The sequence below is a fragment of the Tasmannia lanceolata genome, unplaced genomic scaffold (genome assembly GCF_043159265.1).
Source record: "Tasmannia lanceolata isolate RefF3 unplaced genomic scaffold, GAP_Taslan_0.1 ptg000037l, whole genome shotgun sequence".
In the NCBI taxonomy this organism is placed as follows: Eukaryota; Viridiplantae; Streptophyta; class Magnoliopsida; order Canellales; family Winteraceae; genus Tasmannia; species Tasmannia lanceolata.
Genome location: NW_027518714.1, coordinates 49,007,070 through 49,013,069, shown reverse-complemented (window position 1 = coordinate 49,013,069; position 6,000 = coordinate 49,007,070).

Sequence of the window (6,000 nt, the reverse complement as noted above, 5' to 3'; positions counted from 1 at the left end):
CTCCAAACCCCAAAATGTAACCCTCTTATCTTTCTTTCTAAAATCCTATCCAAAATTCCCTTAACCCATTTTTGCTTGTTCTTCCTCTACAAAATTTCCAGGCTATGAGATTCTCTATACCCCTTCTATCTTCTTACAAATCGGAATTAATGAAGATGGCTGGGATTAGTGACGTTGGCCGGACCAAGGTAGAAATAGCCGGATACAGGGGCTATGGCTATGGGTTTTGAATAAGGGAAAAAGTGGCTGACAAAGAGAATAGGCTGCTGTAGAAAAGAAATGAGAATGAGGAAGATGGGGTCTGTGATTGGAGAAGGTGATCGTGCTTCATTCAAAGCACCCAAATCAGCCCCATTTTTTCCTCCCTCTTCATTTCTTTTGAAAATCTAATGAGATCTTTGTAAGCCCAAGGGTCTACTCTCCTATCTTGTTTTGATGATTCTAAACATAATTGATTGTGTTTTTGAATACTAATCAATTTGCTTTGAAGTGTTGTGTTTGAGATAGGATTGATCATTGAAGAAACCAACACACAACATGGTCATGCTTGGAGATATCCCATACAAGAGTCAAAGGAGCTAAGTGAAGCTCACCTCATCTCTCAAGCAAGCATACACAAGATGGAAGATCAATTGAAGACCAAGACTAAAGAGAAGTTGAAAGCTACATAGGTTTCATTGTACATCCTTTCTCTTTAGATTTTCAAGTCAAGGCAAAACGTTTTCAAAGTGTTTTCAAATTGTTTTTCAAAGAACACTTAAGAACTTAAAATGGATTAGTGAATGGTTATGTGGTGGACTAACATGTTGGGACCCTCATAAACATTCCAAAATAACCATAGGAGTTGAGTTCCAAAAGCTAAAAATCAAACATGCAATAAAAATCAAAAACTGCAGATTTTTAGGCTTCTCGGAACTCCGAGATTTTTCTCGGAGCTCCGAGCTCGGAACTCCGAGAGTTCCCTCGGAACTCCGAGAAAAGGTCCAGTAGCGTCTGGACATTTTCTCGGAACTCCGAGAAAATTTCTCGGAACTCCGAGAAATGGTCCAGTAGAAATTTTATTTCTTCTGGCCGTTGTCTCGGAACTCCGAGAATGGTTCTCGGAACTCCGAGAACCCTGCGACAGCTCAGAATATAGCCGTTGGGATTTGAATTAATTCTTGTATTTTGATATTTCCACCCCCAAACGGTCATATTCTTTGGAGAGGCTATAAATACAATATGTAGAGAAGTTTTTCTCTCTCTCTTGATCATTTGAAAACATCTTTGAGCATCAAAGAAAACTTGCAACCTATTATTGCTTGAGATTTTGTTTTCCCAAACTTGCCTTGCAACTTGCAAATCTATTTGAGTTGGGATTTTAGAGCTTTCATTTGCAACCATCATTGAAGAGCAATCAAGGATCTACAAAGAGCATCAAGCTTTCAAGAAGAAGCCAAGCTATCAATCCTTCATTTCTTGTATAGGTGGCTAGGGCATTCCTTATTTTAATTCCCTAGAGAGCAACCGCTTAGAACTCGGCGGAGAAGGAGAGTCTTTGTAAAGGTGTAAGGGCATCCTTGTTTAATATCCCTTGGAATTGTAACCGCCTCGGAGCCGGGCATCGTGGAGGTCTCCAATAGTGGAATCCCTCAAGTACGACCTTGAGTAGAGTGGAGTAGGCCGTTGGCCGAACCACTATATATCGGTGTGTCATTTCTCACTCTTGCATTTCCATTATTGTTTGATTTGGCATTTCACTTTGTTTTTCAAATTATATTTGCACTAACCAAATATTTTGTTAAGTGAAGAAAAATTCCAATTAGGGTTCATAGGTAATTTTAAAAAGGCCTAATATTGAGTTAAATTCAATTCACCCCCCCTCTTGAGTATTTCAATCTTCCTCAGATCTTCAGAGGGCACTGAATGAGAGACACTCCAATGATAAGCTTGCTAAATTGCACAAATTCCCCACTCCAACGAATTCTCCAGGACAGAACTTGCTCCTTATACTCCTATATTCAGCTTCATCTTAACAATCTAAATCAGGTTTCAATGAATTGGAATTGCAAGTTTTGCCGGATTCCATGGCGAATTTCCAGCCGGAAATGATGAACTTTTAGATCAATAAACCATCACCGACCTCTAACCGACCATAAAATGAACTCTAAAACACCCATCAAAATGAGGAACAATCTGCTACTGAGCTACTATGGAAAATTGGTCCTACTGCCGTTAGCTAAAAAAATAAAAGAAGGAATTTCTCATAACAGCTTAAAGATGTTACTTGGGACCTAAATCAAACATATCTTTGAATCTTAAGTAAGATTGAATAACACAGGAACAACATGAGGAATCAAAATTATAGGCCAAACACTAAATTTTCATGATAAGAATGATTTTTATCCAAGCTATCAATTCAAATGAAGAACGAAAGAAAAACATACCTGAACCGGTATCAATCTAAAGTTCTGAGTTGTAGAGACCAAATTGTAGCAATGTAGCAGATTCCATAAACCAGTTGAATTGCATATTCTACCTTCTCCTTTTCTCTGTTGTTTGTTAAATCAAGCTTGATATCAAACCCCCGATCCCTTCCTTTTCATCCCTTTGTCTCTCTTTAAACTCTGTTTTCAGTGAAAATCTTGGAGTGGAGATGTTGGAGATAAAAGGAAGGCCAAGATAGGATTGGCTGCGAAGAATATGTTCAGGTTCAACAGATTTCGAAGGTGAACTGCTTCGGTTTTTTCCTCAGCTCATTATCTCTTCCAGAAGAAGAAAGTCACTCTCAGCTCTCAATTTCTCACTACTCTTTCAAATCTCTATTGCTCTTTCGATCCCTCCCTCTTTACATTCCATTCTACGTCAAATTTTTCTGCAATTTTTGCATCAAATGAGGAGTCTCTGTTCTGGAAAAAAAAATTTCAAACAAAATCTGAACTTGTAATGAAGCCAATTGGCTGAGGACTTAATTAAGAAGAAGGTGAAATCGGATCCACAGCTTAAATCAGAGGTACAATTGGATTATGGCAAAATTGCCGAGATTTATGGTGATTTAGGAGTTTAATGGCTAAGATTTGGGATTTGATCAGATACAGAAGAGAAGATGATGATAGAAATTGTAGAATAAGACCAGATTTGCAAGAGAACAGCCGGCCGGCAAGATGAAGAAAACGGCCGGATTCCGGCGGTTCTTGCCGGAATCAATGGAGTTAGGGTTTGGACCTAAGGTTTAAAATGGAGATCTAGGGTTCTAGGGCAAAGATTTAAGGCTTTGAAGACCATAGGGGGAAGAGAATGTGAAGGAGGTTGGACGGCCGGAGTTTGACCGGATTCCGGCGAGATCTCGCCGGAGAAGATGAAGAGGGTTTAGGGTTTGGAGATCCTAGATCTACTTTCTCTCTCTATTTTCTCTCTCTCTCTCTAAAATTAGATTAAGAAACTCTAATTAGCTCAAATGAGAGTCCACACCCTCTGTTTATAGAGTTTAGGCATAACTTTTACCCCAATAAGTTATCTTAGACACTTCTTTTGGACCATTTTGCTTTGATTTTTTGTTGCTAACGGGTGGCTTTAGAAAAGGTGTTAATGAAAAATTTAGTTAAACACTTACCCCCCTTTAAGTTACTAGACAACCTCTTTATGGTTAGATATACATAAGAATTGGTATAGTCACCCCTTTGCTTTGACGAGTCAGCCTCCTTTAACATGATGAATTTTAGGCCCCTTTTCTTCCACTGGACTTTTAATATGTAATGACTACTCTTTCCACTCTATAGAAGGTACTTAGGTAAGAAATAGAGTAACATTTTGACTTTCGTTTTTGCTGCACAAAATGTTGGTATTGGCACACCCGTCTTGTTTAAATCACCCCGCTATTGCCATACATTACACTACGGGGGGGGCTTAGTCGTGGCTCATTTACGGGATCTTTGGCGGATTTAAAGAATCCGTTGTTAGTCGCGTATGACTTTTTTCATGACCTTTTAAATGAGCCCTTAGTCGGAAATTCCATCGAGTCACGACCTTTACGCTAAGCGCGAACTTGCAGTCCGGACTATAAATAAAAACGGCATTCCGAATGTTCACGCTCCAAAGGTGAAACTTCAAAAAGTCACGCATCCTCGCCACACACCCGACTTTTTCCCTACCTTAGCCCTCTTCTCTGAGAAGAAGGGTCGCCATTGAAGGGGCATTGAGAGGTATTCTCTCTCTAATATCCCTCCCTCTCTTTTTCTTCTTCTTGTTGTTTCTCTCTCTCTCTCTCTCTCATCCCATTTCACTGCCTCTTCTTCTGGTTATTAGAGGATTTTCTCCTTTTGGGTTTCAGGTAGGGTTTCTAGGGTTTCTTATTCTAGGGTTTTGGATTCAACAGTGGGTTGGGAGATGGGGATTGCGAGGAAGGGTTTTTGGAGGCTGGCGAAGACTAGGGTTGTTGCAAAGACAACAATGGGGATGGATTTTAGGATAGAAGATTTGACGTACGGGGGACAAATAATACACAAAATATCAGAGGGGTCTGGGTTTCTCGTAAATGACACATGGGGGTCAAAACTCGGTTTACGAAGATTGCCATGACGAAAATGCCCCTCTGGCAAAAACAGAAAAGCTTACAGTGATTTGACTTTGAAAATAAAATATACATTTCAGTTTTCCCTCTTCTCTCTTCCCTCTTCTCTTCGTTCGTCTCTGTTTTCTTTTCCTATTCTCCTCCGGCAACAGCGATCTTGACGGCGATCTCGACGGTGAGGATGGAGGTGAAGCACGTATCAAACCTCCAAAACACCAAACCCAAAATTCTGATCCTGGTATGTCGTTTCCCTTCCTTTATTCAATCTGTTTTTTATTTTTTTATAAAAAGGAAAATGAGGTTGAGAGAGATGCAAAAGGGGGGGAAATCCTTTGTTCCTTGGCAAATTGTGTTGGGATAGGGATCATTTTTCTTCTTGCATTTCGTGTTCTTCGAGAGATTCGTCGGAAGTTGGCTGAACAACCATTGATTCCGGCAACCTTGCCGGAATCCTTCTTTCTTATTTCTGCTCACTGATTTTCCTTAATATTCCCATTTTCTTTTTCATGTTGTGATTTGTTAGTCACATCCGAGATTCGGTCCTTGTTTATTTTATTTTTTTTAATATCCTCTCTATTGAGCATTGGCTAAAAGAAATGGCCATGATTTGATCTTGCAACTCATATTAGAAGTCTCATGTGGCGATTTAAAAAGAGGAAAAGAGCAGATTCAATGTGTAGGAGAAATTCACGATTTGAAGTCTGACGGTAATTCAAGTCATTTGAGATTCAGGAAGCCAAGTCTATGGTTCGCTTCTGTCAAAATAGCCAAAGAAAATATCCAGGTGGCTCGTGGTAATGCTCCAATGAAAAATATCCAGGTCCCCCTTTACTACTAGTAACCCAATGTAGGTAGTTGGAAACCCATGAGTCTGAACTTCATGACCATGGTTTCTAGTTGATGGGCCCTCTATGGGGACTTCTTCTACCCCATTTAAGGGCCCCTAATAGCTTCTTGAATACCATGTAGAGCTCCCCTATATTGCCCTTGAAAACCCTCTTTAGGTACTAGTAACCCAATATAGGTAGCTGAAAACCCCTTTGTGTGAACTTGAGGACCATGGTGGGCAGTTGATGGGCCCTCTCTAGGGACTTCTTCTACCCCATTAAAGGACCCATAATACCTTCTTTAATACCATGTGGAGACTCATGTAATGCCGTACAGAATCCTCCTTTACCTACTAGTAACCCAATATAGGTAGCTGGGAACCCTTCAGTGTGAACTTCATGACCACGGTTTGTAATTGATGGGCCCTCCATGGGGACTTTTTCTACCCCATTTAAGGGCCAATAATACCTTCTTGAATACTTTGTAGAGATCCCCTATATTGCCCTTCAAAACCCTCTTTAGGTACTAGTAACCCCACCTAGGTAGCTGAAAATCCCTTTGTGTGAACTTGAGGACCATGGTAGGCAGTTGATGGGCCCTCTATGAGGACTTCTTCTACCCCA